Source organism: Mustela nivalis (genome assembly GCF_964662115.1).
Source record: "Mustela nivalis genome assembly, chromosome: 1".
Lineage (NCBI taxonomy): Eukaryota > Metazoa > Chordata > Mammalia > Carnivora > Mustelidae > Mustela > Mustela nivalis.
The window spans coordinates 79,849,503-79,872,016 of NC_139020.1; the positions used below are offsets into that span (position 1 = coordinate 79,849,503).

A 22,514-nucleotide genomic window follows, 5' to 3' on the forward strand; every position below is an offset into this window, starting at 1 on the left:
GAGGAGAGGGACTATTTGTTCGAGCAGTTATATTTAATCACCTAAGACCTCCTGGGACGGAGGCTGCTCCCAGAAAATGTTATTTATTCTCCTTTCATAATCCAAAGTGTCACATTCTTCTAGGTCAAAGTTGTGTCTTTCTTTTCTACCTGATTTTAATGCAGATCATTTCTATTTTAGTCATGTCCAAGAATCCTATCTAACGAGGAGAGAAAGAGAAAAAAGGCCGATAGAAGGAGTTCTTAGGTTGCACATTTTCAAATTACAGGTTTATTTGGGTGTCGATGCAGTAAAACTAGCGTCCAGATCATGGTTTCACCCATTCTAGACTTTTGACGTATTTGTTGTATTATAGTTCTTCATGTTGAAGAGTCTCGGGCCTAGAGGGGCTTGGGAGACTCTTTTGTCTGGTGTACTGGTCAGCCGGCTCTCTGAAAACGAAGGTCCATAATCCTAGCATTTGCTGATTTCTGTGGCCACTTTGAAGGCAGTAATATGAGGTCACTGAATTTGGCGCGAGGAGGACATGCACAGAGTTGACTCTGGTGATCGGTAAGAGCTGATTTTAGCACATCTGAGCATTCTCAATTCATAGATACGCCGAGGAACGCGCAGATGATGTGATTCGTTAGTGAAGAGTATCTAAGGGACGGGTAGATTTAAGGAGAAGCAGCTTCTAGGAGAGGACTGCAGGAACACACGGGATCTTCGTACAATCCAAATGAAAGCTGCCGGATTAGGGAGGCCATGAGCTTCTGTGCTTAAATCTGTTAACTATCACCTCGGACTAGCGGGCAGATAACTGCAACCAAACTGTCCAGAAACAGACGTCAGTCCTCGTAATATATGTGGATGTCTTTAACCTAGGACGAAGGTGGTGGCCCAATCAGTGGGAAAGGCGCTATGTATGTTAATTACATATTTTATATCTTACATGAGTATTTATCTCTATGCTTATAGAATTACACCATAATATTGACATTATAATATTAATATGGCCCACGAAGCACCTATTTTCCTCCAAGAATGTTCAGCTTAACCTGGCTAAGTGTAGGTAAGCAGTCACTTCTCTGTGAACTCCGTCTCTTCGGAATTCTCTTTCCTCTGCCTTTGTCTACACCACGCGCTGTCAGGCACCGCCTTATGCCATCTCAGTGAAGCCTTTCTGCTGGCCCTACCAAGGTGAAGTTTGTCAACTGTCCCCTGCGTCTGCTCAGGCGTCCTTGGCTGAGGAGTTCGCTCCCTCCTGCTGCCTCCTGACTTGGGGTGGCCTCACTGCCCCTGGCTCCCAGTTGGGCTCCCAGCTCAGGTGGAGCCCTGCTCACTGCCCCCCTCCCTCTGCTGCCTGCTGCCCCAGCTGCACTCACCTTCCCTTCTCCTTTACTTTTCCCAAGTCTCCCCGGGGTTGGGGGTGGGGGTGGGGGCGGGGTAGGGTGGGGTGGGGTGGGTGGCTCCAGAAAGCACCCCGGATCTCTCTACTGCTCCCCCAGGCCCTCGTGGGGGACTCTGTTCTTAAACCGAAGATGCTGCCATTGACGTGGCTGCTGCAGGTGGTCTGGGCGCTCACTGCTCACTTAAGCCACTGCTCACTTAACCGCTGAACTTGAAAGTTAAAGCCCTTCACAGACTCAGCTGGGATTCCATCCTGGTGCTCTTGTTTAGCTCCGGCTCCTGGCTCCTCCCGGTCAGGATCAGGACAAGATTCTTATGTCTTTCTTTCTTTTTCTCTCTTTCTTTTCTTTCTTCCCTCTCTCCCCCCCTCTTTCTTTCTTTTTTATTTTTCCTGTACAAAGGATTATTTTATTTTAGAACTATGCACTGTGTGATTACACCATCATGATGAATATCCAATCTTCCGTCTTTTTTCTTTTTTTTTTTTTGCGTTCATTCACTCTTTTTTTTTTTTTTCATTTATTTATTTTCAGCATAACAGTATCTTTCTTTCTTCTGTGCTCTCTGGTTCCTCGTTTAAAATCTGTGCTCTAGGTCTTCCAAGCTTTTTTACCTCTTGAAATGAAAAGCTCTTGAAAAATCGAAACCACTTTGTCTTCAAGAATGGTGTTTCTACTTTGGATTTGAAATGCCCATTTTTATACTGAAAGCCAAGTACTTGAATAAATAAATAAATAAACACACACACATACATTATATATTACATATATGTAAATATTCAACATATATATACATATATGTTGAATATATTCAAATACATTAAAAATATTTTATATAAATATATATATTTATCCATTTGCTTCTTTGTTTTGGGACTCTCTCCCCCTCCCATTTGTTGCAATAAATCAATGTGAACTTTGGGTGGTTATAAAAAGGAAGAAACCGAAGATCATTTAGATGAACATAAATATTTTCCTAAACTTAAAAAAGTTATGGGAGAAATGACAAGAACAATGCCAAAGGTTTTGATCACATCAAAATTAAAACTTTTTAATGTTAAGAAAAGCACATAATACCAGAAGAAAAAAAAATAATAGTGTGGGAAGCTCTTTCCCTGAATATGAGAGATAAGTGATTAATAACCTTTCTATATAAAGAATTCCTACATATCAATTAAGAACTCTGAGACACCATAAAAGTAAACAAACAGAGCATAGAAGTAAGAGGAGATATTTAGTGACTAATAAGACCAGATATGAAATATATGAAAATTAAAAGGGTAACATGTCCTGGCTGGGGTAGTCTAGACAGTGCCTATCCTCATATTGCTAAAAGGTGTGAAAATTAATATAGTTTTTTTTCTGGTAGCAAATTGAGACCAGGACCTTTCTGGTAGCAAATTCAAATTCAGACCCTTTGAGTCTCCTAGGAATTTAGAAATTAACAAAATGGACATTCTTTCCTGCTTTGTCGAAGATTAGTTGACCATAGAGTTGAGGGTCTATTTCTGGGCTCTCTATTCTGTTCCATTGATCTATGTTTTTTTCTGTTTTTGTGCCAGTACCATGCTGTCTTGATGATGACAGCTTTGTAATAGAGCTTGAAGTCCGGAATTGTGATGCCACCAACGTTGGCTTTCTTTTTCAATATCCCTTTGGCTATTCGAGGTCTTTTCTGGTTCCATATAAATTTTAGAATTATTTGTTCCATTTCTTTGAAAAAGATGGATGGTACTTTGATAGGAATTGCATTAAATGTGTAGATTGCTTTAGGTAGCATAGACATTTTCACAATATTTATTCTTCCAATCCAGGAGCATGGAACATTTTTCCATTTCTTTGTGTCTTCCTCAATTTCTTTCATGAGTACTTTATAGTTTTCTGAGTATAGATTCTGTGTCTCTTTGGTTAGGTTTATTCCTAGGTATCTTATGGTTTTGGATGCAATTGTAAATGGGATTGACTCCTTAATTTCTCTTTCTTCTGTCTTGCTGTTGGTGTAGAGAAATGCAACTGATTTCTGTGCATTGATTTTATATCCTGACACTTTACTGAATTCCTGTATAAGTTCTAGCAGTTTTGGAGTAGAGTCTTTTGGGTTTTCCACATATAGTATCATATCATCTGCGAAGAGTGATAATTTGACTTCTTCTTTGCCGATTTGGATGCCTTTAATTTCCTTTTGTTGTCTGATTGCTGAGGCTAGGACCTCTAGTACTATGTTGAATAGCAGTGGTGATAATGGACATCCCTGCCGTGTTCCTGACCTTAGCGGAAAAGCTTTCAGTTTTTCTCCATTGAGAATGATATTTGCGGTGGGTTTTTCATAGATGGCTTTGATGATATTGAGGTATGTGCCCTCTATCCCTACACTTTGAAGAGTTTTGATCAGGAAGGGATGCTGTACTTTGTCAAATGCTTTTTCAGCATCTATTGAGAGTATCATATGGTTCTTGTTCTTTCTTTTATTGATGTGTTGTATCACATTGACTGATTTGCGGATGTTGAACCAACCTTGCAGCCCTGGAATAAATCCCACTTGGTTGTGGTGAATAATCTTTTTAATGTACTGTTGAATCCTATTGGCTAGTATTTTGTTGAGTATTTTCGCATCTGTGTTCATCAAGGATATTGGTCTATAGCTCTCTTTTTTGGTAGGATCCTTGTCTGGTTTTGGGATCAAGGTGATGCTGGCCTCATAAAATGAGTTTGGAAGTTTTCCTTCCATTTCTATTTTTTGGAACAGTTTCAGGAGAATAGGAATTAGTTCTTCTTTAAATGTTTGGTAGAATTCCCCCGGGAAGCCGTCTGGCCCTGGGCTTTTGTTTGTTTGGAGATTTTTAATGACTGTTTCAATCTCCTTACTGGTTATGGGTCTGTTCAGGCTTTCTAAAAGACAGCCTCTTCAATAAATGGTGCTGGGAAAATTGGACAGCCACATGCAGAAAAATGAAATTGGACCATTTCCTTACACCACACACAAAATAGACTCAAAATGAAGGACCTCAATGTGTGAAAGGAATCCATCAAAATCCTTGAGGAGAACACAGGCAGCAACCTCTTCGACCTCTGCCGCAGCAACATCTTCCTAGGAACAACGCAAAAGGCAAGGGAAGCAAGGGAAAAAATGAACTATTGGGATTTTATCAAGATCAAAAGCTTTTGCACAGCAAAGGAAACAGTTAGCAAAACCAAAAGACAACTGACAGAATGGGAGAAGATATTTGCAAACAACATATCAGATAAAGGACTAGTGTCCAAAATCTATAAAGAACTTAGCAAACTCAACACCCAAAGAACAAATAATCCAATCAAGAAATGAACAGAAGACATGTACAGACATTTCTGCAAAGAAGACTTCCAGATGGCCAACAGACACATGAAAAAGTGTTCCATATCACAATGAGATATCACCTCACACCAGTCAGAATGGCTAAAATCAACAAGTCAGGAAATGACAGATGCTGGCGAGGATGCGGAGAAAGGGGAACCCTCCTACACTGTTGGTGCGAATGCAAGCTGGTGCAGCCACTCTGGAAAACAGCATGGAGGTTCCTCAAAATGTTGAAAATAGAACTGCCCTATGACCCAGCAATTGCACTATTGGGTATTTACCCTAAAGATACAAACGTAGTGATCCAAAGGGGCACGTGCACCCAAATGTTTATAGCAGCAATGTCTACAATAGCCAAACTATGGAAAGAACCTAGATGTCCATCAACAGATGAATGGATCAAGAAGATGTGGTATATATACACAATGGAATACTATGCAGCCATCAAAAGAAATGAAATCTTGCCATTTGCGACAACATGGATGGAACTAGAGCGTATCATGCTTAGCGAAATAAGTCAAGAAGAGAAAGACAACTATTATATGATCTCCCTGATATGAGGAAGTGGTGATGCAACATGGGGGTTTAAGTGGGTAGGAGAAGAATAAATGAAACAAGATGGGATTGGGAGGGAGACAAACCATAAGTGACTCTTAATCTCACAAAACAAACTGAGGGTTGCTGGGGGGAGGGGGATTGGGAGAAGAGGGGTGGGATTATGGACATTGGGGAGGGTATGTGCTTTGGTGAGTGCTGTGAAGTATGTAAACCTGGTGATTCACACACCTGTACCCCTGGGGATAAAAATATATGTTTATAAAAAATAAAAAATTAATTAAAAAAAAAAGAAATTAACAAAATGGATGGATACAAAGGAAAAACAAAATCGTGGGATAATGGTTCACAAATTATGAAACATTCCTTCATAGGAATATTACATAACCATTAAAATATTTCTAGGTTTTTTTTTTTTTTTTGACAGAGAGAGACAGAGATCACAAGTAGCAGAGAGGCAGAGAGAGGAAGGGAAGCAGGCTCCCCGCTGAGCAGAGAGCCCGATGGGGCTCGATCCCAGTACTCTGGGATCATGACCAGAGCCGAAGGCAGATGCTCAATCGACTGAGCCACCCAGGCGCCCCATTTCTAGGGTTTTTAAAGACTTTGTTGTATAATATAGAAAAAAATAACCAAGAGTTGGGTCTCTGGTATAATCTCTACAATACATAGTATCATTTATAACAAAGAAAAGAATGGGTGAAATGTGCCAATGGTGGTAATTTTAGGAGGGTGGTTTGTTATTGTCTTCCTCATTTTTAAAAATCTTTCAAAATGAAAGATTGCTTTTATAATTAGAAAAACAAATTATTCTTAGGATAAGTGTAAGCAATTATACTTTGTTCTGGGCAAACATTGAAAAAGCTTCTATGAAATGCCTTTTTCTCTAAACACCCCAGCCACCAGTCTGTTGTTTAGTCCCCATCAGTGAGAGAAACTTTAGGACCTGTAAGCATACAGCGATATAAAATATGAACAACAATAATTAAAGTTATGCAGAGGAGAGGATTCCCAAACATGTTAAAAACGGACACCTTTTAGAAGACAGGTGTCTCTGACATTTTGAAAAAAAGTCTCAAATCTCTGGCAAGCTATCAAGTGACATCAGCGTTCGTATTGTGTGTTGTGCTTTACCCTTTAGAAGGTGCACACACACTCATTGTCTCACTACTTTGTTAATCCTCACAACACTATGGGGCAGGAATTATTACCATCATTTCCAAATTACCATAAGGAAGCCAGTGCCGGGTTGTTAGATGGTAGAAGCACGATTCAAATCCAGATCATCTCAGGAGAAATCCCAGGCTTACTCCACTGGACTGCACTCTTTCTCTGCTGTTTTCAAGTAATCCAGTTGAGTCCCGACAACAAAAAGAAATGTAAAATAAATTTTTGTTGAAAGATATTTTAGACCTGAAGCTCTCTGTTAATTTTTGAGGATGTGATGCCATCTGGAAGTGGTATCCCATTTTAAAGCTGAGACAGTGAGTCATGATTTCCTGACCCATATATATGATGTACTAGTTTTATTCTTTTTTTTCCTCAGATTCTCTCTACCAGAGAAGAATCTACAGGAGACAGATGGCTGAAGCATGGTGACATCCAGGGCTGTTGCACTGCACAACTGCAGGGAGCACCATTCATATCATGGTCTATGTGAATGGCGCTTTCTGGAATTGTGCAGTGCCCAGCCTGTCTGGCCATACCTGGCCCTCGTGACCCTAGGTTAAATCCTTACCTTTCATTTTGGTACTCTGTTCAGGAGTGTTAGTCCTGAGGGTGGTGGCCAACGAGGGGCCCAAATGCTTGCGTCTTGGATTTTGCCCTATCTACTATGGCCTCCCTGAAACTGTGGTGACTTATGTAGCACAGAGGACAAACTAAGAAAGAAAATGTTGCACTTTCCCTAGTCTCACTCAGTGGTTCTCAACCCTGGGCACATTCACAGTATCTGGAGACATTTTTGATTATGACAACTGAATATCCCGTGCTACTGGGATCTGATGGGTAGAGAGTCCAGGGACTCTATTAAAATATCCAAAAGAGCATAGAACACTCCCTCACAGCAAAAAATTGACTGGCTCAAAATGGCAGCAGTGCAGACCCCCAACTGTACTCTCTTCTTGATCAGCTGGGTCCATTTGTGAACCTTAAACTTTTTTTTTTTTTTTTTTTTGGCTTTTTTAGTCAGGCCTCAAGTAGAAGAAAACTAGGAGGCTCCTTTCCCCTAAATGCACATTGTGTGGTTTTCTCTTGGGAATTCTTTGTTTCCTCTTAGAGAGAAAGAAGCAAAAGTTCTTTTGGGGGGAGAGGTTTTCTGAGTCATTTATCCAAGGCCTTTTTTTTCCCCATAAATTTTGGTGCAGTAATATTTCTTAAGGTGTGAGAAAGTCCATGGCTAGAAAATCCTCCAGGGTGAGAGAGGGCAGGGGCCCCCTGAGAGTACTTATTACCTCCATCCCTGAACCCCTATGGGTGGAGAAGAAAGAATGCACACCTCTGAGGGAATGATGGACCCAGCCTGAAGCAGGCCATTGACATATTTTTGCATTCTCTCATTTTGTCTAAAAAATACATGTGAGTGTTTTTCTACTCTTAATAGCCACATGAATTTTGATACAATTACTTTAAATTATCAGATGCCTCACCTTGTTTCTACAAGTCAAGTCTTCAAGTCTTTGAATAAAATTGAAACTTCATGAACGTGCATTTTTACCCTGTCACTTTGCCATGTGGAATTTTCCTTTATTGCCCCTTTTCAGGGGGCTTGGCAGATAGTCACCCCCTTAAGGAGAAAAGACCTGATCACTTTTGATTGGGCCAGTGTTAGTAATGTTGAACTGTGCTGTGGTGTCCAGCTGCATCTGAATTGAAAGCAATGGTCATGACAGTATCCAGACTCTTAGGAGGGGGTGTTGAATACACCACTGGATGCATCATGAGTGACAAAGGGGTTCTGAATACCCTTCAAAAGGAGAGGGAGGAAAGGAAAACAGCTGTAGTTTCAGGACAAGAGTTTCAGCAAGATTGTGGCAGTGTTTCAGCCAGCAAGTGGAGGACTTCACCTGCCTGGGTAAGGGGCCAGACTGGGACTGGTTTCTGCAGAGAATTCCAAGGGGAGATGCCAGGAGACCAGCATTTGGGGAGATGTGTGCCCTGAATTCTCTAAGTCCCCCGTGGGATATGGCAAAGTTGGCCAGCAGGCTTAAGCAGCACTGGATCTGGTGGACTGGACTAGGAGCCTGGCCAGATAGCCTTGAACTGACAGTTGGGCAAGCAGCGTGGCTTGTGCTGGATGCTACCAGGTAATAAAAAACAAAGATTCCTTGGGTGTGGGGTGGTCAGAGATGGTGTCCACAGAGGGTAGAACATAATAAGAAAATACTGCAAGAATGAAATGTCTCAGAGACAGACTACACATGGGTTAAGAGTTATGGGGAACTTTTAAGACTCCATCAGCAGGGCACCAGGTGGCTCAGTCAGTTAAACATCTGCCTTTGGCTCACGTCATGATCTCAGGGTCCTGGGATGGAGCCCCTCCATTGGGCACCCTGCTCAGGATGTCTGCTTCTCTCTCTCCTTCTGCCCTTCCCCTGCTCATGTTTTCTTTGTCTCTCTTACAAATAAAAAAATAAATGAATAAAATCTTTTTAAATTTTATTTTTTAAAAAAGATTTTATTTATTTAGTTGACAGAGAAAGACACAGCAAGAGAGGGAACTCAAGCAGGGAGAGTGGAAGGGGGAGAAGCAGACTTCCCACCATACAGGAAGCCTGATCTGGGGCTCCATCCCAGGACCCCGAGACCATGAGCTGAGCCAAAGGCAGATGCTCAATGACTAAGCCACCCAGGGGCCCCAATAAAATCTTTTTTTTTCTTTTTGAAACAAACAAACAAACAAACAAACAAACAAACAACAAACTCCATCTGTAAGAGGTTACATATTTAAGACCCAAATCCATTCTTTGTAATGTCTCCCTTGGGCTGATTTAAAGCAAATTACTGGGGTGGTAGAAAGTGCATTAGCATTCTTGTCACCTAGATGAGACAAGATGAAGTTGTCTGATTAATGATGACATTAGGGAAATTCTTTGTAAGGTAGTGGAGAAGGGACTGTGGAACATGTAATGAACAGGTGACAGACACCAGTGGGGACTCTTAATTGTTTTCCAGATGCAGTACTAGTCTAAGAATCCTGACAATTCTCCCTTTCATTGCAGTTAATGGAGTGGGGGGAGTAGAGGAAGTTGAGGCAACAGGTGACCATAGGAGGAATGTGGGCATCAGAATATGCCACCCCAAATATGCCACTTTGACAGAAGGATTCTTTTGAGCTGAAGACAATTGAGAAAGAGAAGATGCTAAAAAAAAAAAAAACCCCAAAAGTTCTATGCCCTGTCTACCATTTGCCTAAAATCATAAATAGACTCTTAGTCACTAGAGATAACTCTGGCCTCATAACAGTCCAGAGATGGCACTGAGAGGAATCTACCTAACGAAACTTCCAGACTTAACCCTTCTCTCTTCTCCATATATTTCTCTTCTCACAGTGTATTCTTCTAGAAGCCTAAACCCCCTTTCCTTTGCCCCATTACTTCTCTACAAATTTCTTGTTCTTTGTTAAGATGCTATATAAGCCCAAGTTCCAACCATCTCTCTGAGTTACTCATCACTGAGTTTCCCCTGCATGTATATGTGCTGTATTTGTTAAAATACTGTTTTTCTCTTGTTAATCTGTCTTTTGTCAGTTGAATTAGTAGGCTCCCCAGTCACTGAACCTAACAGAGGGAACTATTTTTCCTATTCTGCAAGAGGAAACCACAGGATGCATTTTCAACCTGCTCTCAGATTTGGAGACCAGGAATGACATAACCCTGAAGAGGCAGACAGACCAAATGTTGCCCATTCGCCTGGGGCAGTTGATAATCTGGAACCTCTAAGTATCTTCGCTGAGTTCCTCAAAGTGGAAGAGATGTATAGATGCCAGAGGTGGTCACAAAATGAGCTTGGAGTCCCACGCTGGAGCCAATGGCTCCCTATGGCACCAGGCTTCCCTCCTGAGGCCACTCCAGTTGCTTCACTCACAAGGGCTGCTCAGCATTTCTACTCTTCATACTCTCTCCCCTCTCCCACTCTGCCCCCAGCCCAGTGGGATAGTACATTGATCAGTCAGCATCCAGCCAGGAAAACAGAGTCCTCATTGGATACTTCAGTAGAGGGAATTTAGTGTGGGGAAGTGGTTATGAAGGTTTTGGAAAAGGGGTATGACCAAATAGTAGACAGTGAGGCACTCCACAGGTTAACAATACTGCCCTTAGGCTCAAATGGCAAATGGAGAAAGTCCAGAAGTCCAGGAAGCAGGGCTACTTGGTGGGGGCTGGAGCCAAGCTAGGGGCCTGCTTTATGGGGCCTGAAAATAAAGAGTTAAGGACTGTCTGGTAGAGGCTGGAGTCCTGGAGATGAGAATGCTGGAGATGTTGCCTAAAACAGAGAGGGAGAGGCATCTTGGGTTCTCCTTTTCTTTTGTCCCAACATTTTCCCCCATCCCAGGCTCTTGTTGGCTGAACCTGGAGAGGAATCAGTAGGAAGGGAGTCTGAGAAATGTTCACAAGGGTCAGCCTCCCTTGCTCTGCAATATAGAGCAGAATTGAAGAAGGCTGGGGAATGAAAGTGAAATCAAATGGAAAACTGATCAGCACATAGCACAAGCCAAGGGAGGACTCTGGGCATAAATTCTAAGATGGTGTACTTGTTTTAGTTAGTCTATGCATAGACACTTATAAGACCTTATAGGATTAGCCTCTATATTCTGAGTGCCCCTGGACCTTGCAGGCCTAAAGGAGGTGGGTGGAAGCTTAGACCCAGCCCAGATGGTAAGCTCAGAAGTAGGTGGTCCAGCCTAAGGATGTGTCCTCAAAGGCATCAATGCCACATCTCTGCTATGTCTACTGGACCTATGAATGAGAGTGGGCATCACATGGGAGCTAGGGGCCTCAGAGAGGAGCTGCTGAGAAGCTCCAGCCAACAGATGCTCAGGAGGATGGGCCTGAGAAATGAACTGACTTCCACAATTTCTCTAGGCCTGAAGAATGGAAGGAAAACCAAAATTGGACGCTTCTAAGCAGGAGTGGGGATGCAGGTTGTGGAAAAGATTTGCAGTTTGTAGAAAGGATATAAAGTTTGTAAAGGATGCAGCACAGGGAAGGTACAGAATTCTGTGCCTTTCAACAGGTCTTAAAGGAGGACCGTCCATCAGAAATCACGACACAAAGAGCCTGTTTTGAACCTGATCATGGCATTCCAGGACCTGGGGTGAAACAGTTGTGGTTTGAATTCTGACTCTGTCATTTACTGGCTCTGTGTCCTCAATGTAGTTCTCTAGCCTCCAGCAGACTCAGTCTACCATCCATAAAATGGGGACAATTATAACATTGAAATGATGTCTCTATGTTGGGCATATTGTAAGCACTCAATAACATTGTTAGGTTTTATTGAGGGCTCATTGCTTGCCAAGCAATAATTGTATTATTTATAACAATATACAATAATTATTATTGTATTATTGCATGTTAGCCCATAACTAGAGTGGGACTCCTAGAATGATCCACTCTAGTCTTCTCCTTGAGGAGGCTCCCAGAGGGGTCCCTGGGTAGCTCAGTTGGTTAAGCGTCCAACTCTTGAGTTTGAGTGTGGCCGGTGAGATGGAGCCCCCCACCTGGCTCCCTGCTCAGCAGGAAGTCTGCCTGAGATTCTCTCCTTCTGCCCCTCTACCCACTCATGCTCTCTCTCTCTCCCTCAAATAAATAAATGAATATTAAAAAAAAAAAAGGCTACTGGAGATAAAAGTGGCAGTCAAGTCCTTCCTGATGTCCAGGGAATAGCAAAGGACGACACTGTCTTGGTGTGTCAGTCTGTACGTGACCTACAAAGATGAAAATTATAAATCCTGACACTGCAGCAGCTATGTTTAGGGAAAGATATTTCAAACATGATCTTCCCTGCTGTCACATAAGTGCTCTAAGAGCCTGTTGCCATCTGCCTATGTGAACCTCCAAGTGGAGGCCTGTACCGGCCACAACTGAGAGGTTCAGTGTTATGATAGGATCCCCACCCAGCAAGGCAGGCAGTCTGGTGTATTGCAAAGAGCGGGGAATTTGAAGTCAAAGGAATTGGATTGCAGCCCTGGCTGAATGGGATCTTAGGCTTAGTGGGCTCTGAGACTCGGTTTTCTCATTTGTAAAATAGTGATAATTTAATCTGTATACTCAACCACAGAGTTTTTGTGAAAGTGTTTTGTGAATGATAAGCATTTGCATGTGTTGATATTATCATTTTATGGCATTATTGTCCACAAGCATGATAGAAAGTCTTTTTAATTTATAAAAATATACAAAAATTATAAATATGCTATAGGGATGAGGGGAGATGTTTTGTTCAGAAACTTAGAGAGATCTGGCTCAGCTAAAAAAGCTTTTGCTCATGAAAAGACAGATACTGCATAATATTACTTATGTGTGGAATCTACAAATGCTGAACTCATAGAAGCAGAGATTAAAATGTAAGTTGGCAGGGGGTGGGGTTGGGGGACATGGGAAGAATGTTGCTCGAAGGTTACCGAGGTTCAGTTATACAGGATGAGTAAGTTCCGGGGATGTAATGTACAGCATGGTGACTTTAGTTAACAATACTGTATTGTGTAATTGAAATGTGTGATGAGAATTGATCTTAAGTGTTTTCAACACATAAATGTAAGTACGTGAAGTGATAGGTGTGTAAATTAGCTTGATTGTGGTAATTATTTTATAGTGTAGTCGTATATCAAAACATCACAGCTTAAATAGATACAACTTTTCCTTGTCAATTACAGCTCAATAAAGCTGGAAATAAAATTTTAAAAAATACTTAAAAAAACTTTGCACAAAACATTGGAGTCTATGTAATGGTGCCCCTCACTTTACCAAGCTGAGAGCCACCCTGCTGTCCTCCCTGGAGTTCTGTCTGTAAGAAGTAGCTTCTGAATCATATGAACCACCACAAGTTCTCCAATCTGACCAGCATCGCAGACTTTCTAGAATGTATTTAATAATGTTTCTCAAAATTCTTCTCCCTGTACTTTGGGGGTAATACCTCTCTCTGACATCTCAGTTGGAGACCAACACTTTGATGACATATTTTGGGTGGGTCCATTGCTGTCATTTAAGAAGATGCCTCTATTCAAATCCAGATGTCTAGATCCATTTTCCCCAAACACCTGTCTGCCTTGTGTAAAGGGAGCTGGGTGGTATTCACAATCATGCTTAGAAACCTGCATTGGTCTGCAGGCTTCTCTCTTCCCAGAAAAATTAAAGAGGAAATGAATTCAGACTTATATTAAGTTTTAAATCAGTCTGTCCTCATTAGCTTGTTGGGTAGTGGGTAAGTCACTTGCTCACAGGGTATCAGTGTAAAATGGCTTTCCAACAGAACACCAAGGAGCTACTTCTCAACTGAGTCCACTCTCCGTGTTCTTATGAGCAGGCAGGCTCTTCTACTTGAACACCTGTCTGTCTTCTAAATACTCCGGATGTAAGCTAGTCTTACATCCTTTAATTAATAACATGCCCTTTGAGGTTAGTGATTATACAGAAAGATGCTTCATTGTACCAAGTTTCCAGCTTGAAGCGGAGATCATGAAGTCAATGAGAAGTCACATCAGCATTCCATTCAGTTATTTTTCACTAAAACCTAGTTTGGAATGAGCCAAGACAGCTTGCTTATCTTGGTTTATTATATGAAATTAAAAATGGCTATGAATACATTAAAGGGATAAAACATGCTGGCTTTTTGGGAAAGGCAAAGGATAAATTAGTCAAGAATTCTCTGCTCAGCAGGGAGCCTGCTTCCCTCTATCTCTCTCTCTGCCTGCCTCTCCATCTACTTGTGATCTCTCTCTGTCAAATTAAAAAAAAAAGAAAAAAAAGAAAAAAGAATTATGTTAAAATATCAGTGAAGAGATTTAAAAAAATATTATGCTTCTCATTTCCTTTGCTCTGTTTTCAGGTTTTGTGATCCTTTAATGTCTTTTCAGCTTTAGATGCTCAGGATTAAAAGAATTACTTTCTGTGTAGTTTTTTCTGATTCTTTAATAGGTCTTTCTTCAGAGACTCAGTTTAATCTTTCTCCAAACTTAACCTTCTATTAAGTCTGGCCTCTAAAATTTAATCCTGGTCTAGGAAACCTGAAACTTGTAAGAATTGTGTCAACTCCTCTAAAATTTAATCCTGGTCTAGGAAACCTGAAACTTGTAAGAATTGTGTCAACTCCGTACGTAAAAACCTTCCTTCCTTCCCTCACTCCTTCTCTTTCCTCCCGCCTTCCTTAAAATTCTTTCTTCTGAGAAGGATCCACTTCAGCTTTCCAGGAATGGATTGTAGCCGTTGCCTGATTGTGTCACCTTCCTTTTGCATTTCCAAATTCTTCCTTCTCTTTCTCTAGACTTGTCCGAGCCATCATTGTCTGTCTCATGTCTTAAGCTTCAGACTTTTCATAGTTGGAAGCCTTGGTGTCTGCTTTCCCCTCCGCCCACCCAATCCAATTAGCCACCAAGTCCAATGCCACCTATGAAATAATTTTCTAAATCACAGTTTTGTTCAGGTCATTCTCTGAAGAAAATAATTCAATGTCTTATATTGTTTAAAGAATAAGGATTAAACTCAACCTGGCATTGTAGAATTTCCATGTCTTTATCAGCCTACCTTTGGCCTTATGTTTAATTTACCCATATGTTTCTTTTATGTTTCTATAGAGGTTGTCTGGTTACATCTGGTGTGAAATCAAGCTAATTTATCCCACCATTTTACTTTAATTTAAAAAATAATATATAGTAGCACATAGTGATTTTGGAAAACATAGAATACACAGATAAGCAAAATGAAAAAAATCTAAATTCAAACTTGCAGAGATAATGACTGTCATTGTTTTGTTGCATTTTCTTTCGGACATTTTTCTGTTCGTATGTAAGTTCGTAAAATGAAATTTTACTATAAATATTATAACAAATTGTTTCAATAACTATATCATTGACTATAACCCCATGTTTATATTTCCATATTTTGGCTATCAAATGCATGGATATTTAGTTATCTGATCTCCTAGTTTGGTCACTTAGGTTGTTTCCAGTTTTTTTTCTCATGATTTAAAAAAAATGTTCTGACAAACCCTATTATAGCAAATATTTTGTGCAAATCCTTAATTTCTTAGGGTTAATTCCTACCAATGAAATTGATTCTTGAGCATCTTTAATGTTTTCCTGTCATTCCTATTTTCTAAATCTTAATAATATTAGTTTCTGTTCTTTGGATCCAATTCAAAGTGTTTATGTTTTTATTAAAGTGTGCAGATTAATCTCAGAACTATTAATCTAAGGAAAGATCAGACTGGAGCTCAGGATAAGTTAGCGATGACTCTCTGGCTCATCCTGTCCGTAAGACTTGTTAACTCCGACCAGAATTACACGAGCTGTTACCCTAACAAAACTTACTCTTGAAATGGTTCATGTTCATGCAGTTCTCCAGGCCCCTCATCTCTGATCGAATCAGCTCAGTTACTCACCGCAGTGCTGTTGATCAAGTTGAAGTTTTAGTACTGTGATATAAACTCCGTAAGTTTAGGTGTGCCTGGCTAGCTGCCAGAGGCTCTTTTTTCAAGGGTACTTGGTCTATTGTTTGGGAATCCACCCCTAAATGGTTGTACATTTTATTCTGTCCTACTTAATTGAAAAAATAAATCACCACATTTATTGAGTCCTTTTGGTGCAGATGGCTCTGTGCTAGGCTCTGAGGCACAATGATGAGCAGGACAGTCTCTCCCAAGGAGCTCACATTCTAGTAGGAGGGCTGATGGGTAAAAACCTGGACCTCTTCCCTGGGGCCAATAGAAGCATGTGTAAGGCCGAGGAGAGAACAACCCTTCAGGGAGGGGTCAGGGAAGACGACTTGTAAGAGGACACAGGTGCAAGCATTTGGAGGATAAACAGGAGTTCCCCATGTGGTTGTGTCAGGAAAAGGATAGGGAAAAGAGAGAGCAGTATTTCTAAACGCGAAGGAGCCCAAAACAATATGGTGTGTTTAGGAAACGACATGTAGGGTGGTATTATTGGAAAAAATGCTATGAAAAGAGGAAAGGGTGTGTGATGGGGTTTGAGAGGACAATGGCTAGAGCACAAACAGCCTGGTGCTCTTCAGTGCTTGGTCTTGACTCCGGAGGCCTTGTGGCTTGATGAAATTGTTGTTTTAGAAAGATGTATTGGGGCGCCTGGGTGGCTCAGTGGTTTGGGCTGCTGCCTTTGGCTCGGGTCATGATCTCAGGGTCCTGGGATCGAGCCCCGCATCGGGCTCTCTGCTCCGCAGGAAGCCTGCTTCCCTCTCTCTCTCTCTCTCTCTCTCTGCCTGCCTCTCTGCCTACTTGTGATCTCTGTCTGTCAAATAAATAAATAAAATCTTAAAAAAAAAAAAAGCAGTAGAAAGATGTATTGCATGCTCGCTTCAGCAGCACATATACTAAAGTTAGAAAGATGTATTGGACACTAGTATGGTTCCTGGATTTTACATAAGAAGTCCTGGGAATAAGAAGACCAGGTAGGAGATGATTATCATGACCCACGAAAGAAATGAGGGGGGTGGGGACGGGAACGTGATCCTGGTAAACAAGGACTGAGGCCCAGAGCTCTGCATCAGCCAGGGACAAGGAGGTTTGCATGGGCATAGCACTGAGAGAGGATTTTAAAAAACTGGGCAGAGCGGTTGAATGATTCAGGAGAGTTCAGGGTGGAAACCCAGATTGGGAGCCACTCATCTAAAAGGGGCATCAGCAGGACAAATTTGGGTGAAGAGTAGAAGCCATGTGAGAGTCAACAGTTTGGGCCCTGGGTACACCAGAAAATACCCCAGACTGTAAAATCAAGGAATTCTCTGAGTAGAACAAGCGAACATCAACACGGATATCCTTAAATAGACCACAAAGTAAAGTTTTCCTCCAACCCCCAAATCTGCAAAATACCAGCCAAAGAGACGTCTTTGCGGGAAAACTAACCTGAACTGATTTCACAGTAATTTTGATCTGAATATGAAAATCTTATTTAGACTAAAATATTCAAATTTCATAGACAAGTCCAATAAGTACTAAACATTTGCCTTGCTTACTTTATTGGCTTCTTTGTATCTCTAGCAGGGAGGATTTTTGCACAATTGTCCATATCCTTTACTTGGGTAAAAAAACAGTAAGTCACTTATAGATGTTGAAAACAGCCCCCTCGAAGTGCTAACACTTGCCACTTTTCCTCTGCTTTTCCACAGGTACCGTTTACCCCCTTTGGTTTGCACTGTGTTCTAGTTATGTAATCTTGTATAAACAAACCATTAAAAACTTAGTGGTTTAAAACAACAACAGCATTTTGGTTTAACACAACAACAGCATTTTGCTTCTAAATCTGTAATTTAGCCAGAGCTGGGCTGGAGTAGTCTGTCCTTAATCCATTTGATGTCGGCCTTGGTGGATGGAAGGCAGAGGGGTGGAATTATCTGAATGCTGCTGGCTCACATGTCTGGGATGCTGTGGAGACTCAATCAGGTGGGGTCTGGGACAACCAGAGCCATGGCCATGTCTCACTATTTCTATGTGATCTCTTCAGAGTAGCCAGATGTTGGTAGAGGGCTTGCAAGACATGAAGAGAGAGAATGAGAAAGAGATAGAACCAGGAAGGAGCTGTATTGCCCTCTCTAATCTGCCCTCGGAAGATAGCAAGTCTCTCTTTTGCTACATTTGAGCTATTAGAAACGATCTGCTAAAGCCAGCCTGTATTCAGGGGTGGGGAATCGGACTCCATCTTCTGTAGGAGAAATGTCAAATAATTTGTTCTGAAACCACTGCAGTCTAAATGAGGAGACCTACCACTGTAGCTGTAGTTTGGTTGTTGACCTTTTTGTTTCAGAAACTCTCACCAGAGAACTTTTTGACTCCTCCTATACCCTATTTGGGTTCCTAATCCAACGTTTCCAGGATCTATTCTCTGTATCTTCTGATAGTCCCAAAGCAACATGACAGAGTGGAGAGAGGCAAGTGTTTGGAGTCAGAAAGACCTGATTAGTAATCCCCTGGTCTCAGGTGAGCTACTGACTTGCTGTGATTGCTTTGTGACTCAGACAAGCTTCCCACACTTTGTGGAGGTGGTTAGTTTAGACCACGAATAGCATTCTTTTTCCTTTAGTTAAAAACAACAGTAAGATTTATATGTGGAGCAAGCAACAAACTTTACTAAGCTCTTCTTACATGAAAAATACGAGGCTGGGCTCTGTGGAGGTTACAGAGACTGGCCTAGCAGCAGTAGAGGCTGGTTCTAATCAGGAAGTGGAGGCAGTCTGTGGAGGCAGGAGCCCACAGCATTACTGTCCTAAGACCTGGGCGAGCGGGGCTCCCTGTGCCGTCCACTGCTCCTCTCTCCTCTGCTCGCACAGTCTCAAGGGCTTCTGTGCTTTGAAATTTCTTCCTCAAAATCTCCTAAGCGACTCTCCAGTGAGCTTAGTTCTAGTCAAGGCCTGTAGTGCCATCTGAGGAGGGTGCTCTGAGCCTGCACCAGGTCTGACCTGCACATCCCCTTCAGGATGTTCTCTGATTCTCTGCAGCCCCACCTCCCCGTGTATGAGGTTGACCAGATGTTCAGGAGCTTCTGGCCTCGTGACACCAGGGTTGTTTCAGGGCTCTGTGGCAGGGCCCTGCTTCTAGACGTGCATCCTGGTGAGTACATAGATTCTGTTGGTTAGCATGGTATTCCTCTTGTAGGAAGACATGAAATTGGGCTGCCGGAATGGTGCTGACATGCAAATTCTGAGGCCTGAGAATTTATATTTCTGGCAAGTTTCCAGGTGATGTTAATACTTCTGGTCAGAGAACCACCCTTTGAGAACTAGTGCGAAACTGTATGTCTTGTGAGTGAACTGTGTTATATTCTTTTCCATCTTTCGAGAATGTTTATTCTTCCATTCTATGGTATTGCTAAAATGCCTAGCTCAAGAGTAATGTGGGTCTGAATTCTCCAAACAGTAGGCATACACGGTGATATTGACTCAAGCATCACCCTGAGAAATGGCCTTCTGCAAATGCCCTACACGACGACGTGCCCTGTTGATTGCCTCAGTCAGTGCTGTGGGTCTCTCATTTGTGTCGGTCACAGGAACGTCATATGTGATAGGCCACGTTTACTTGGCTTGGGGGTCGAAAAGGCAAATCTGTGGTTCTGGGACCACCTCAATGCCACAGGAGTGGGTATGAGTGTGCCTTCCTTTATGTATTTTCCCAAATTTTTGATGAAGATGAGATGTCAAAAACTAAACTCTAATCAATGTTTGCTGGAGGAGGTATCTTTTCAAAGGAAAATTGTAACGGATATTTGAGTGGGGTCTTTGCTTTGGTAGCTTGGATTTTAAAGAGGGGGGGTATGTTTGTGGGCAGGGTTTCTTTTTTTTTATTTTTTAAAAAAATATTGTTTATTTATTAGAGAGAGAGCATTAGCAGGGGTAGGGGTAGAGGAAGAGGGAGAGGAAGAAACAGACTCCCCAATGACCTGGGACTCCATCCCAGGACCCTGAGATCATGACCAGACCCAAAGTCAGATGCTTACCCAACTGAGTCACTCAGGCACTCTGTGGCCAGGGTTTCTGAATAAGAGAGGCTAAAGTCACCCAAAAGTGACCAGCAGGTCAAATGACCTCAAGGGATTCAGGAGTTTGCAGAGACATCTCTGGTCCCTGTGATTGAAAACGGCAGTCAACATATACTAAATAGCAGTAGTGTCAAGTCCACTCCAAGATGTGTGTCCTACAAAATATGTAGTCCCCTGGGGCTAGTAATGTGGTCTTATCACCCTTCCCCAGTCCCCCAAGGTGCCATAGAAGCCACTGAGGAGCATTGCTGAGGGTACTCAGAGGTACCAGCCAGCTGCTGCAAAAACTAGAGGAGAGAATTGTGTATGTGTAAAACTAGATGTAGAAAGGATCCCCACATGTTATCTTCGTGGACTTAGTTTACTTAATGAGATTATCAGGGCTCAGGGTCCTGCCCAAGATCCTACCACTTGCGTCACAGAGCCAGGATTTAAGTCAATTGCACGCTTCTGGTGTATGCCAGAAGGGATCTGGCATAAGTGTCAGAATTAGCTACCTGAATAGGTATCAGATTAAATAATACTCACCAACCTACGAGCTTCACTCTGGTAACTTAATCTCTCTCTTCCCGAACTCTTATATAACCCATGCTTATTGTGAGGAAGAGAGAGACAAGAACTAAGTGCCTAGCATGGTATCGGGTATGTAATAGGCGCTAAAAAAGTCCGCTTTTTTCCTTCCCTTCTCTTCTCCTAAATCTAACGGCTTCCTTCTGATTCACCAGAAGGCACAAAACAGAGGTTTACTTCCAAGCAAGGTACTCTGCCTTTTCAAGCTTCCATTTCCTCATTTGCAAAATAGAGATTATAAAGTTGTTGTGGTATTTAAAGGGGAAAATGTATGTCAGTGCTTAGCATAACACACAGCATGAGGTCAGTGCTCAATAAACGCTAACTATCAATAATAATCCTAGAAATGGCAACATTTAAGAATCTAGGGTTGTTGGAGTCAGAGGAATGGTGATCCCTGTCACCGCAAGGCCCGGGTATAGGAGGAGGCCTGGGGGGCCCAGGAGGAAACAGGGGCCCTTTGAGTCACACTGTTTTATACACTATGCATGCTATGCAGCTCTTGCCAAGGAGATGGCAGGATTTTCTTTCAAATAAAACTGAATTTTGCACAGTCCTCAGAAGCTTTTCCTCTGTTGTTGAATTGAGCTTCCTAAGGGCTTCTTGTCGGGATGAAGAGAATGAAGTGCTTGACTTCTCGTTAATAGCCTCTGACTTAATAATTAGACATTCCAGGAATAACAGCTTTGGCCGAAGTCAGCGACATTTTCTTTTGACAGTGAAAGAGTCTTCTATTTTCCTTTCTTCCCATTCTGTTGTGATTCTGGAAAAAGCTATTTGGAAGCCTGGAGTTTTTGTCACACACTTTGTTCTTTAAGGCCACGTTGTGTGCTAAGGTTTTCCCCAAAGGTCACAACTAGAAATATTTTGAGGTGGAAAGACCATGGGAAAGGCCAACTTCCTATATATTCCAGAGGAGGTGAGATATTTTCAACGTAAGGCTGTATTATAACTCTTCTTCAGTTTTTTGTTCTATCTTTGCAATGGGGAGCTGACCCTGTGGAGTTTTTAAAAGAGACTGGGAAGTCTTGGGTCGGAGAGATCAGACCAGCCATTAACTTGTCCCTGGCAAGTTACTGAAAACCTATAACCCTCAGTGTCCTCATCTGGAAAATGGTAGTCATAAACCCACGTTGCAGAAGGGAACAGGACAAAGGAACTTCCATAAAGCTCACGGAGTGTGGCCTGTGGTAAGCACTCAGTACAGTTCAGCAACATTATGTCCTTTCCTTCGCCTCCTGCACTGTTTTATAATTAGGCAGCTATGGGCAAGTCTCTTAGGCCCTCTTGGTGTCAGTTTACGATCTGTAAAATTAAGGGGCTTCGCCAGCTCACCTCAAACTACTGTTGTATGGGTCCTGAAGAGTCTATGAGTCGGTGATTCTGTATGTTGTTACCATTCACTGACAATCTGCTCCAACACTGGCCCGAACCAGCTTCAAGGAGAAAAGGGGCGTGACCATAGGTGACCATTGGCCTGTGCATCACAATGAGCCTTGAGCTAATACTGAGGAAAGTAGAAAAGGTGAGGAACCTCAGGATGGGAAACAGCCTGAATCCTTCAGGCGATTAGAAGAGTCCAGGGAGGTTTAGCCCAAACCTGCTTGGATTTCTGAATGATCCACCAATTCCAGGGTCAAGCTTGGCATTTCTGCCATGTCTAGACTCCTTTACTACTCAGCACTTTTTTGGTGAAAAGCGGCAGAAACCCAGTAAAAACCAGGTGAAATCCAGTAAAGGCCAGCTAAGAGAATTTATTACCTCATGAAAGCAGGAAGTCCGAAAGATAGAGCCACACATGGCTGGGCAAGGGGCTCAGGTGGGGCTGTCGGGGCTTTTCCTCTATATCTTTCAGCTCTTCTTGTCTGTCGTTTTGAATATTGGCCTTTCAGTTTTCCTCCTGCTTCTGATAGACTCTCTCTACTTGCCAAGTTGGACCCTGGTAAACTTAGGTTTACAGCCCAATAGA

The 22,514-nt window shown here is 42.1% G+C and overlaps 1 long non-coding RNA gene across 1 annotated transcript; it reads right to left on the minus strand.

Moving 5' to 3' along the window:
- Positions 1 to 789: 789 nt before the first annotated feature.
- On the minus strand, positions 790 to 21,966 carry LOC309841890. The gene is made up of 3 exons (XR_014299379.1): positions 21,881 to 21,966; positions 6,509 to 6,615; positions 790 to 863 (listed from the first exon to the last, which is right to left on the minus strand). It is a non-coding gene; the product is annotated as an uncharacterized lncRNA (long non-coding RNA).
- Positions 21,967 to 22,514: the final 548 nt, after the last annotated feature.